Source organism: Hippoglossus hippoglossus, chromosome 11, assembly GCF_009819705.1.
Source record: "Hippoglossus hippoglossus isolate fHipHip1 chromosome 11, fHipHip1.pri, whole genome shotgun sequence".
NCBI classification, from domain to species: Eukaryota; Metazoa; Chordata; class Actinopteri; order Pleuronectiformes; family Pleuronectidae; genus Hippoglossus; species Hippoglossus hippoglossus.
In genome coordinates, this window is record NC_047161.1 from 21,904,678 (window position 1) to 21,918,127 (window position 13,450).

Consider the following 13,450-nt stretch of genomic DNA (forward strand, 5'->3'; position numbering starts at 1 on the left):
TTGGTCAAAATACCACAAGGATCATTTAAAACAGCACCCTTTTTACCCTGTATAAAACAGCCCTCCACAGAGTGACCTGTTTTGAGTGCCTGTTCCTTTAAATGCTAATGAGCCAGCTCCCCCCTCCCCCCATGATTTTAAACGATATAAATTACATATTTTATATGATATAAATTATCAAATATGCATCCCATACTTTGTATTCCCCTTCTGTTGTCCTGGAGTTTTAATTTTCCCAATCACATAATTAAATGTCCCCCTCTGCCCATCCACTACAAGCACACAAGCAGACAGACAGAGAGAGAAAGAGAGGGGGGGGGGCTATGAAGACCATCATTTACCCCCGAACCCCGACATTCAACGGGTACAACAACAAGCGGAGAAAGCAGAATCGCGGGCTGACCTTATATATACAGTCTATGGGGCTGACCAGCGCGGAGAAATGCACGTCCCGTGTGAACAGCCAGGCGGCTGCGTGCTGGAGAACGGCGCTGCGCTGCCTCACAGCCGCGCTTCCGCGTCCGGTGTACCCCGGCGTAACTACTGTAACCCGGCGTAACTACTGTAACCCGGCGTACAGTAGCGCTGAACACTGCTGGCTGTGTGGAAGACCGCTGCGAGGCAGCGCAGCGCCGTTCTCAAGCGCGCATCCGCCTGGCTGTTCACACGGGACGTGCATTTCTCCGCTGGTCAGCCCCATAGACTGTATATATAAGGTCAGCCCGCGATTCTGCTTTCTCCGCTTGTTGTTGTACCCGTTGAATGTCGGGGTTCGGGGGTTACAGTAGCGCTGAACACTGCGGAAGTCTTCCACACTGCTGGCTGTGTGGCGCTGACACAAATTCCAGCTCACGCACGGGAGAGCGAGCGGTCGCGCCCGAGCAACTGCTGCAGCCTCCCAGTCCCAACGATCCAGACAAATGCCACATGTGAGTGAATCGCGGGCTGACCAGCGGAGAAATGCTCGTCCCGTGTGAACAGCCCGGCTGCGTGCTTGGGAACGGCGCTGCGCTGCCTCGCAGCCTCGCTGCCTCCGGTGTAAACCCGGCGTAGCGAGTGTGGGGGGACGGGGGGGGATGAGGTGGGGGGTGGGCCAAGACCATGTAGGGAGACTTCCAGTTCCTTGTTACGACACAAAACCCAGGAAGCTCAATCGAGTCGCTCAAGCATGACGTTTCTGACTTAGAGGAACTATAACAAAACGCGCGAGTGTTTTTTCCCCAGAGTTTTTGGGTTGGTAGACATGCCAGATACCCACATTAACCTGTAGAAGCACTAACAAAGTGGAATTTGCATGCTATGTCCCCTTTAAAACAAAATAAATGTGATTGTCTGTTTCCGTTTCTCCTCCTCACCTACAAAGCCCTTAATAATATGGCACCATCATACCTTAAAGAGCTCATAGCACCATATCCCCCCACTAGAGCACTGCGCTCCCAGAATTCAGGCTTACTTGTCGTCCCTAAAGTCTCTAAAAGTAGAGTAGGAGCCAGAGCTTTCAGCTATCAAGCTCCTCTCCTGTGGAATCATCTCCCACTTTCAGTTCGGGAGGCAGACACCATCTGTACGTTTAAGAGTAGCTTAAAACCTTACTTTACGATAAAGCTTATAGTTAGAGCCGGTCACGGCTCGTCTTGGACCTTCTCTTAGTTATACTGCTATAGGCTGTAATGGAAAATTTTACCATTATACCACACTATATATTATCTCTGCATATGCATACTATTTCTGCTTGTGTAACTGCCAAAATGACATCAGAGCCACAAATCTGAGACTGTGCTCGTCCCCCCCACCGAGACCTCAAAGAAGCCTTCAGCCGGTGTCTGGGTTTTGGCCTGGCCAGGAGGCCTTCAGCATGTGTTAGTGTCTTACCTCCTTGGATTTTAATATTCATTCAGTTCACACACATAGTTCTCACAACACAAAGTTCTCACACACACACACACACACACACACACACACACACACACACACACACACACACACACATACACACACACACACACACACACACACAACTTCATGCTATGAGATGTGAAAAGAGCTCATGGGACCAAAGCTCGGTTCTAATGAAGCAGACCCCCCCCCCCCCCCCCCCACCCCCCTGTGCTCCCCCTTCTCCCCCCCTCTTTCCTGCATGGTCCTCCTCACACACTGGCTGCTTTCACACCAAGAGGACAACCTCTGCGACTCATCTTCTTATTTTTTATTCTTTTTTAACAGTTGTGACAGAAAATGGTTACAGAAAACATTTCATGCAGACTTTTTTTTTTGTTTGGATGTGGTAAACTGGAGCTCCCAGAGTGAATCCACACCCCTTCAGTAGAAGACATGTATATGCACGTCCTCATTTAAAGCAATAGCATTTCTACTGTTTAAAGAATCTGCTCAAAGAGGAGAAGAATCTGGACATTCTGCCGGGTTTTTTGGACATGTGGCTTTCCATAGAGGCGGCGATTCTTTTCTCGACCTCTGGTTCTTTTCGATAAATGGAAAGCAGCAGCGTTTCTGGACAGTCCCACATCTTACACAGGTCCTTGAACACGGCCTTGTGGAGGACATTGATTATATCTGGGGACATGTCTAAGTCAATGTCTTGGACTTCGGCCCATGTTTTTTCAAACAGGTATTGAGTGAGGTGTATTGATTCGTCACACAAGTTCACTTTGGACTTTGCATACACTCGAGTGACGAACTGGTCAATGACGAGATTGACATACATCTTTTTGTGGGGCTCTGCCCGTTCCGTTGCACTGTTGATCTCTGAGACCGGAGATCCTACGATGGGCTCAATCTCCATTAAAGCGGAGGTCACCCTCTTGGTGTAGTCACCGGCCTGTTTTGAGAACCACCAGTTCATCAATGGCAGGAAATTGATCACTCTCTCCTTTATGTCCACGTACATCTTTCTGTGGGACTTAGGAACAGACACTTTCGTCACTTCAGCTGGACTCGCCACTAAAATGTCAGTTGTGATGTACGTATAGAGGACATCGGTAAGGACGGGGGCGTTTGCAGGTGAAACTCTGTCCTTGGTCTCTGTCAGAAGCAGAGACTCCACACTATCCATCAGAGACTTGACTGACTCACTGCTCGGGACTTGGGTCTCCTTACTGAACTTCTTCCTGACTTGTGTCCCCATCTTGAGCATCGATGCTGTCGCCAAAAACTTTGCAAAAAGCTTCTTGATCCTCTTCCCCACTCCTTTCCAAAACTTCTTGTGGCTCTTTGAGGATTTGGAGCCTCTACTCGAATCAGATGATCTGACGCTCTCCTCTTCACTAATTATCTGATAGATTTCATCTGCAGCAGCTTTAAACTCCAGAGAAGATTCAGATATCAGCCCACTCAGGTCAGATTCTGACATTTCGTCCACAAGGGGCTCGATGATGTCGCTCACCTCCTTCCCGATGATTTCCTGGACGGCCTCACTTGTCCTATAGTCACTGCTGCGGACTGATGATTCTGAGGATGTTCGTCTGTCAGAGCGAGAACTGCGTGATGAAGAGTCAGTGAGTGAAGAGGTTGGTTTCCCCCTAGGAAACTCGTTTATCAGCTCAAATGTCTTTTGACTGCGTAGTTTTGGCTTGAACAAGCCCTCGATGTCGCCGGCAGATTTCTTCAACACTTTGCAAACACAATTGACCATTTTCTCAAGTTTGTTGGCTGTGGTCTGGTGACACTGTGGCAGTCTGGTGGAGCATCCGCTGGTGGAGCATCCGCTGGTGGAGCATCCGCTGGTGGAGCATCCGCTGGTGGAGCACTCAGACCGGCGGGAATTGACCCTCTCTGTCATCTCCTCTGCAACCAACTCAGTGAGTTGATCCAAACTCACAGACTTTTTTAAGCTGCCCGGTGCTAAACTCTGACGGAGAGCGTCTCCCAGACTGGACTGGATACTCTCCGCAGTAAAGGGAAAGTCGTTGTGTCCATGTGCTGTGATCAGGTCTGAGGACACAGACAAAGTCATGTTCAGAAGAAGTTCTGCCAACAGAAACCTTGTGACGTTGTCTGGTGTTTCTGATTTTAACAGTTCCCACTGCTCCGCAGTCAACTTGGTATAAAGATCCTCAATCTTCATGCGAATAGTTTCAACTGTCATGCTGGGAAGCTCCAATGCATTAGATGTATCCATGGTGAATGTCTGTATTGCAGTCTCCTCCATATCTGGGTTTAGGTCTATTTGATCCGTTTCTTTCCACTTAGCGCTGCTGACCAAGGTAGTACAAAACGCCCTTGATATGGAACATGAAGGGTATCTTCTTCCAACCATAAGTCATATAGACACATCAAAGACATGATAAAGAACCAAAGACAATTTTAAAGATCTCAAATAATGTTGAAGATCAAAGCCACAAAAAGATTGTGACTCTAATAGAAAGCCCGGCCTCTTGTTCAAAGACATTGTTATTTTAAGAGCGTTTTCAATCATGAATTGCGGAGGATGTCCGAGCCTCTTCTTCTTCTCTGTTTGGTTTATTGGCGGGTAGCAACCAACGTCAAGGTGCATTACCGCCTTCCACTGTGTGTTGAACCCCCCCGCACAAAATATTTTATAGAAGAGTCAGTGGAGCATGTAATGCTTCACTTTAATAAGTGTGTTCGAGAACGAGAAAAGCTCAAGAGGAAAAGTGCAAAGCAGAGAGGAAGAACTAAGCTTGGAAATAGTAGTTACCTTTGGAATAGGGAGTATGTTCCATTAGCTGAGGGAGACAGGATTGGACAGACTGATTTAATATGAGTTAGATAACTCTGATATACACTCCAACACAGGAGGTTGTCACCCGCCACTCAACTGAACGAAGGAGAAGCCATCAAATATCAACGGTAATAAGAGATACGCTACCGAATGGGGAAGAAGAGGAAGTAGGATATTGAAAGGAATAAAGTATACTTAAAAGACTATGATTCTCTAGTCTCTTTATTTCAGAAGTCTCACCAGGTCAAATTTCCATCACAAGGCCTAGAACAGGGTATAAAGTTTCATATATAGTTATACTCAGTGTTGTGCCAGTTCATACTTAAAAAGAAGTAGTTCAAAGTTAAGTTCGTGCAGATGAAAATGAAGTAGTTCACGTTCATAGTAAATTTTTTCAAATTCTCAACTTAGTTCATGTTCATTTGTTCTATTTTTTATTGGGATGATTTATATGACAAACGTACGATCATGTGTTTAGTTATTAATCGATGGTGTCGGATCATGTCCGCATGTTGCTCTGGTCATTTTAATACTGAGTCCTGACTGTGAATCACGTCTCGTGTTGTACTGAGCAAAGAATGTTGATGAGTCTTTTTTCATGATGTTTAAATGCAGCCTCATGAACTCTGGAGCGAATCAAACAAAACTTATTTACTTCATGTACTGATCAGGTCCTGATAACTAGTGATGAGTGTTTATTAGTTAAAGTGAGAGAAGGTCAGAGTGGAGGAGGACACAGAAACTCCAACTCGGTACAAAACAACTGCAGCTTCTGCTCTGATCATTGAGCAGCTGTGACCAGAGAAACTGGGTGTTTTCACTGTTTCCACTGTTCTTCAGCAAAGTCACTTGCCGGCTGCTTCAGGTGAACGAGCTCTGATCTCACTGCGTGTGTCGCTCTGAGCGAGTGAGTGGGGGAAAGGTGGTGTTTTTTTTCCTTACTGTTGAGGGTTCAGGGCAGAGGATGTCACAAATTGTCAAAGCCCTATGAGACAAATAAAATTTGATTGAATGATTGATTGTTTGTGTGAAGAGTGACAGAGACAAGCACACACACACACACACACACACACACATACGGGTCTATATGGTATAGGCGGACTTTTTCTCCAAACCAGCCCGGTGGTGGTTTACGGGGACTACCCTTTCCCGAGGTCTTAGAGCAGGGGTGCCCACACTTTATAGGCTTGTGAGCTACTCTTGAAATGACCAGCTCAACAAGATCTACCGACCAAATAATGTTGGTATCCACCGCCGCCAAGCCCCGCCCCCCCCCCGTACAAAAATGTACTGAAATAAGAACAAATGAAGGTTACACTACATTGTTTCAAAATCAATTAAGAGATTTATTAATAAACTAAAGGTAACATGGAGCTATAGTTGTAACTCTTACTTAAATTACTATGTACAGTAGGCTCTCTCTCAAAGTTCTTTGCTTTTAGCTGTAAAATAGTTTGTAGTTCCAGTCCATGTGTAGAAAACACAGGTGTGATCTCTCTGTCCCTCTCTCATAGATTCAGACTGTCCATTCACTTCCCTGCATGTAAAAAGCACAAGAAGCAATCGAGCTAAGAAACCAAACTAACCAATAGAGCTGTACACAGTCCTGAGCACACATACACAGCAGAAGCTACAGCACAATAGAATACATTTCAATAGATTTAGAATAGCACAGCAGCAGCACAGGCACCCATACACCAGCAGAGCTATCTGTGGTCCTGAGCACATAGCAGAAGCCACAGCACATTTAGCTTACATTTCAACAGATTTACAGTAGGGTACCTACCTTATTCTGACGATTTGCACTGAATGGAGTCAGCCAGGGATGCATAGTCCGGACAGTAGCTGCTGATATCCAGCCTCAAGCACACTTCCAAATGATCATCAGTCAAGGTGGAACGGTATTTGGACTTAATAATCTTCATGTGGGAAAAGGCTGACTCGCATAAATAAGTGGAGCCGAATAATGCAGTCAAGGAGGTAGCACATTTCCTCATGTGGGGGTAGTTTTCCTCTGTGAGTAAGTTCCAGAATTGTCCATGAGCCCTGGACTTAAGCTGAATGTCAGCTTGTAGTGTCAAAATCTCATCCTCCACTCCAGATGAGTTCAGGTGAAACAGTGTTGCAATTTCTGATTGGAGTGAATCAACCTCAGCATCTTCTCGAAAAGGGTAGCACATGAATGTAGCGACTGGCTCCAGTAAAACAAAGTCTTGAAAGCGTCTGTCAAACTCTGACAGACAGTTCTCAATCTGCTCTATGTAGCGTGCACTATCAAGTTGCACACACGCCTTGCCTTGCGTCTCCAGCTCTGATGCAAGGTTCTGGAAGTTTGCCAAATCATGGCGCTGCATCTTTGAGGACAGATGTTGCATTTTCCGTTTGAAAGCATTAACTGAGCTGATCGTATTGATAACGGTTTTGTCTTTTCCTTGCAGCTCTACATTAAGGTCATTCAACATGTTGGTCAGATCGGTTAAAAATGCTAAGTCTAGCAGCCACTGATCGTCATTTAGTTGGTTGTATTCTGCATGTTTAGCTTCACAGAAAAACTCTTTAATCTCCGGACAGAGGTCTCGAAATCTTTGCAGGAATTGTCCTCGACTAAGCCATCTCACGTCAGTGTGTAGCAATAACTCAGAGTACTCACAAGTCAGCCTTCTCCAGATGCGCACGGGAATAGCCGTCTTTGAAGAGATCTGGCGCGAATAGAACAGGCGATCTTCATCGCCACATCCATTATCTCTTTCATGTTGAGCATTTTTGCGCATAACGCTTGTTGGTGTATTATGCAATGGTAATTGAGGAAGTCCGGGAAAGCATCGTCCTCCCGGCACTTTGCAATAAATCCATTTGAGGCGGCCAACCATCGCGGGCGCTTCCGTCCGTGGTGATGGACACCAATTTGCATACTGGAGCTGGGTTTTCTCTTTAAAGTTTTTGAAGACTGAAAAATGTCCTCTCCTCGCGTGTGTTCTTTCATGGGCAGTAATGTTAACAGCTCCTCTTTTGCAGTCATATCGGGAAACACCATCCGAATAAAATGCACAACTGGGCTGTGTCACTCACGTCTGTAGATTCGTCAAATTGCAGTGAGAAACACTCGCAGTCCGCGATATCCTTCCAAAGTTGCTCGGTTAAATCCACGGCTATGGCTTCACTGCGCCGTGTAACTGTACTTCTTGATAGCTGGAGAGCTTTGATTGAAGATAATATTTCTGCTTTGTTTTTAAAGTCTCTGAACAACGAGTCAGCTGCTTCACGAATGCCTCTTTTACCATCTCTCCGTCTTGGAAGGACTTCTTGTTCTTAACAATGCAGTGACTCACCCGGAATGATGCTTCGGTGGCTGCCTTCGCTTTGTGGTCAGCTGTGAGAAAAATGACTGCTGTCCGGACAACTGGGATTTTAGTTCCTTCACCTTTCTCAGCTCGCTTTTCGGAGGGAAGTCAGTGTCGTAGTTTTTGTGAACCGTCCGAAAATGCCGCTCCACATTTCCCCTCTTCGGAGTAGCAATGGTAGACTGGCAGATGAGGCAAACGCACTTCGAATATGATGATGTGAAAAAAAAGTCCTCCTCCCATTCCGTATGGAAGTGGTAGATTTTTGACTTCTTACTTGTCCAGCTCATTTTCCACCCCCACAGTCAATTTTATACCCTTTCTTAAGTTTAGAAGAAATAAATCGGTAGCTTGCTAGACCCTGTGTCCGAATTCCCAGTGTACACACTTGTAAGTGTGGTTTTAAGGGCGGTACCTCAGTGGGCGCGTCGGTAAATTAACTCTGAGAGAGCCGGAGCGTCCACGTGACTGCCTCATGTCCAATCGTGCATGCGTGAGGCGATCGCGATCGACGTATTGGGCACCCCTGTCTTAGAGCAATGGGAGTCAGGTCAACACACTGCAAAAAAATCTGAAAAAAAATTCAGCTCACTTTAGGCTGTAGATATGAGCTACAGAACTCTATACACACACGACCCTGACTGGGTTGTGGTTTTTGCAGACAATCTCTCTTTTCGAGAAATGTGTGACATTTGAGGACACAACAAACAATGTTGGGACTTTAAAGGGACAATGACTTCACCTTTTAAATATCTCTTCATTAACATAAACACACACACCTGACAGAACACAGCATAAGGGGGACCATCATTTTATTACCATAAAATGAGGTTAAACCTTAGATATTTCTTCAAATAAGAACATATGTATATAAATAAAACAAATCAATTAAAAATAAGTGATCTCAATTCTGAGCTTAACCTCATGATGAAGAATAACAGAACTGGAGTTTTTTTTTGCATTTCTTTGCAGCGAACTTTAAATAACTATTGCAATTTTAAACAGGATTTGCATAAAGCAAAAACATAATTTCTTAGCAGCCACACACGCTACAAACAAAAAACACATCCACTATGAACTTACATTAGCTTGTCTGCTGAAGTATTACTTGTTTCCATTTTACAATAACACATTTTTAGAAACATAGTGCCTTCTAAAACGTTAAGGCATCAGCCAAACCACAATGCAAACAAAAACAAATGAACAGAAGTCAGTGGATTTACAGCTTTTGCTGCTGTGCCTGCTCTTTGCAGTTGTTCCCCGGTTTCTCACAAAGTCCCTTATATTTTGCACTGTTCGTTGTGCTAACACGGAGCCTTCGACCATCTTGCAGTGACTGCATTCATTTTTGGAGGCTAGTCTTCCTTTGATTATGTGACTTTTGAAGTGCCGCATTACTGCAGCCACCTCAGCCTTGGACCAGATCTTCTTTTTCCCTTTTCTGGAATCATATTCTTGATGAGTTTTGCCTGGAAGATATACAGGAAAATATGTAGAAAACATTTGTCACACAAACAGAAAACAATTGTCTCTTTGATGAAAATTCTTGATATCGTTGTTGCCTGTTGACGGTTCACTTGATATGATTTTCCCAACTAGATTTGTCTAACTCGGTTATTCATATTCAAACAATGTTATTCATTCACCCGTCAGTGGTTTTTATGTTGTGGATGATTGGTGCATATTGTATATACTGTACTCTGCACAAGTTTTAGGCAGATAAATCTGGGATGCTTATAAGAGTAATACCATTAATAGTTTGAGAATTATTTATATATTAACTGTTAAGAGAAAAACCCCAAGTCAAATCAATATTTGGTATGAGCACCCGTTCTCCTGTATACTTGGCAGGTAGGTTGTTCAGCATCCTTGGGAACTTTCCACAGTTCTGCTGTGGATTTAAACTGTCTCAATGTCTCTTCTGGCTCTGCATGTAATCCCAGATTGACATCATTATGTTGAGATCAGGGGCCACATTTATAACACAGTGCGTAGGATTCACACTAAAAGTGTATATGTGCACAAAAGCCCAAAATGGCGTACGCAAAAAAAAAAATCTGAACGCAATGTTCACTTTATAAACCAGAGTCAACCTGGAAACATTTGTACGTGGCTCTGCCTCATATCATGCCCTCTGCATGCCAACATTCAACCATAAATGGTCAATGCAAAGCAACTAATGAATATTAAATGATCCTGCTGACCAATGGGTTTCCACGGTGAGTCATGACAGAGTCACTGACATCAAGGTGTTTGTTACTGAGGTGGAGTTGAAGAGCGATTTTATGGGACAGCAGTGATTTCACTAATAGAGAAAATACACAGATACACTGCTGCTGCAGATAATATAGTGAGTAAGAGTGAGAATAATAGAAAGAACAGTGCCTGAAATAAAAAAAAAGATCTAATTCAAAAGGTGGCAAGCAAAATTATCGCTTCACACTGTGGGAACTTGTTTTATCGCCTGTTAGTATTTTAATCATCCAAACTTGCAGGATTATTAAATTCATAGCAGCTGTGATGCCCCAAAACTATAAATATTTTGATATGCCTGTGTTTTTACTGGGCTGATTCAGTTCCATCGGTCGATCTAATACTGGACTCACTTCAGCACAAAGATCCAAGATCACAGATCTATAGGATCTATATTAACTGATGATACATCATGGGACAAAAACTCTGTGATCACCGAACCTTATTTCCTCCTCATCCTTCCATTCGCAGCTTTAACGCACGATGTCACTTGATGTATTTATTTATTTCGAGCAATCGGACCAATTCACACATCAGTGGATCCTAACCTCCACTCTGAGGTGTTATTGTAAATAGAAGTTTGAAAGTGAATAGTTTTCTTTATTTTTGGAAGTGATCTCCAGTGCACTCTGTGTGCCTGATGGCATAGTCTCATTCATTGCAGCGATTTTACACACAAACACACTCGTCCCTAATGATACACGCAGTGTTGGAAGATATTATTAAAAAACTATTATGACTCGGCTCTGTAACTTCGCTGTTTAAATGGAATCTGAACTTAATTTGCTGTAAATTGTTTTATATCTTTTTCAATTAAAGGTTCTTATGGAGCATTATGTTGCGCGAGCACGAATAAGCTGTTGGTTTTAATGTTAATGATGAAGTGGATTAATAATCTGCTGTAGTTCACCTCCTCACGTCAGCATCACCATTTTACCATCTCCAAAATGTCCGTACGCATGGGTCAGAGTTAGTGTGGAAGTGCACACATTCTCTCGTCAAGATAGTTTTATAAATCCCAACGTTGCGTGAGAAGTGGCGTACAAGTTTCAGGCCCTGTTTTGTGCTTATGCAACGGTTATAAATGAGACCCCGGACTGTGTGGCCATGTGTTGCAGACTTCTTGTTCTTCTTATGGCAGAGGATAGTTCTTTGAGTGCACATGAATTTGGGACAGATGCCTCCCTGATGGTATTGGGTGATGGATAAGATTTTCAACATCTAAATGTCCAAACGATTGCACAGTACTGTATATTTTTCTGTATAATCTTTATATAATTAATTAGGAGTAATTTTTGTACAAAAGCAATGAAATTTGCCACTGCCATTTATAGAATGAAATTGAAGTACAATAGAGAAAAATTGAGATGCACAGATGCAGGAGTAGAGAGGGAGTATGACATGATACAGAGGTCCTCACCAAGAATCCAACATTGCAGTTATGTAGTATGCTTCTTAACCAGCAACTGTATATTTTTTTTGTTTTATACCATTAAAATCATTATATTTATCTGCTGTGTCTTTATTAGGGCCAAAGCCTGGGCCCTGAGAAGGCAGCACTGTTTCTGAATCTTGTTTATATATGTTTTTATGTTCTTAATTTGGTGGATGCAGTGATGAACGGTCTTCACTGACAATTGTTTTCAGAAGTGTTCCTCAGCCCATGCAGTGATTTCCACTACAGAATCATGTCTGTTTTTAATACAGTGCTGCCTGAGGACCTGAAAAATCGCAGCAAGTCTATTTTATTTTTAAAAGGAACACATTGGAGGAATTACTGTGACTCAATAGGAAGCAAAAACACAGGTAGGAGAAGTGTGGTGGGTGATTAAGAAGATGGGAGGGGACAGGAGAGAGTGGAGTTAGCCTGTTCTGACAGATCGAAGTATCACCAGCAGTTACAAATAAAGAAAAGGGCAGAAGTGATGCTAAACAACCTTTGATAAGGTACATAGTTATAATAACTTATCAGGAGAAGGGAAAAGAGGCAGAGAGAGAACAACTGTGCTGTGGCCTGTTAGACCTGTCTGGCTGTGTGAGAAGCGAAGCGTAGATTTTGAGGTATGGCATATTAAGCGCAGTTATAAGAATCCAGATCTAATAAGTGAATTATATTGCCATATGGAGAGTAGATATAAGGAATGGATGCAAATGTTTACAGATGGATCAAAGGACCCACACAGAGATGCAAGAGGAGCTGCAATTGCAGTACCAAGTGTTCAGTTTGGACGCAGTATTTATAGTTATATGCAGTGACTCTGCATCAAACAGGTATCAAAACAGGAGAAGCAAAAAGCCATCAAGATTTATTGCTTGAAATATTATTTACAGTTACAAGAATGGGGAAACAAGGAAGGGATATAATGTTCATGTTGCTGCCAACTCATTTTGGCATTTTAGGGAATGAGAGGTTGGATTAATTAGCAAAGGAGGCAGTTAAGAGAGAAGCTGTTGAGGTCAACATTAAGTTGTCAAAGTCAGAGGGCAGAGACATAGTGTGGAAGAAAGCAATGCAGGCATCTACATTCAGTACAGAGCAGAGTAAATCAGTTAAGAAGCAGGGGAAATAAAAGGAAGGAGCAATAACAATAAGCAGACTAAGGATGGGGCACAGTAATTTGAACGGCACACTATACATTATGGGGAAATACCCGACTGGATTGTGTGACTATTGTTAGGAGGAGGAAACAGTAAAACACATAACTTATGTCATGTGTGAAATTTTGACAGGAGAGACAAATAATGATGGATTATCTAAAGGGAATAGGATGGGCTGAGGGCAGTGTACGGAGCATTTTAGAATGTACAGATTGTGCACAAGGGAGGAAAGGCAGTAATGCAAAATTCTGGATGCCAGCTGCCGAAGAAGAAGAAGAAGAAGAAGAAGAAGAAGAAGAAGAAGAAGAAGTGACGCGGAGGCTGGAAACACTTGGTTCAACGCCTTATAAAAGCTAAGTGAAGGAAAGTGACGAAAGAAACGTGACGTGCGTGTAGGAGCCGGTGTTTGTGTGTGCCCGTGACTCAGGTTGCTTGCTTCTCCTCCCCAGTGGCCGGCAGCGAACCAAGCGAGGATGGGCAAGCGGCACCGGGACGAGACACGGAGGATCTGGAACCGAGAGAAAACAGCGCGACGGCGACCCCCGCTGTTGTCACCCCC